Here is a 223-nt window from a genome sequence, read left to right as displayed (position 1 = left end):
AATATATAAATATATATATATATATATATATATATATATATATATATATATATATATATATATATATATATATAAAAACATATTTTTATGAGTATGCTTTATACAGCTAAATGTTCTCAAAAAATGTCCTTCATAAAATCCATCTATACTGAAATGAAATCTAGTCTTTTTTTTTTTTTTTTTTCCCTTTCCTGTCTTTTGGAGACAAAAATTCCCTTGTTTT

General features: G+C 17.5%; 1 protein-coding gene across 1 annotated transcript in view; it reads left to right on the top strand.

The window, feature by feature from the left end:
* The window catches only part of LOC107599174 (NADH dehydrogenase [ubiquinone] iron-sulfur protein 4, mitochondrial-like), a 21,430-nt gene that overhangs the window by 2,633 nt on the left and 18,574 nt on the right, over positions 1 to 223 (top strand). The window lies entirely within an intron of this gene.

Source organism: Sinocyclocheilus grahami, unplaced genomic scaffold (genome assembly GCF_001515645.1).
Source record: "Sinocyclocheilus grahami isolate Dianchi unplaced genomic scaffold, SAMN03320097.WGS_v1.1 scaffold262.1, whole genome shotgun sequence".
Classification (NCBI taxonomy): domain Eukaryota; kingdom Metazoa; phylum Chordata; class Actinopteri; order Cypriniformes; family Cyprinidae; genus Sinocyclocheilus; species Sinocyclocheilus grahami.
The sequence above is the reverse complement of the archived record's forward strand: the minus strand, read 5'-3'. Positions and strand labels throughout refer to the sequence as shown.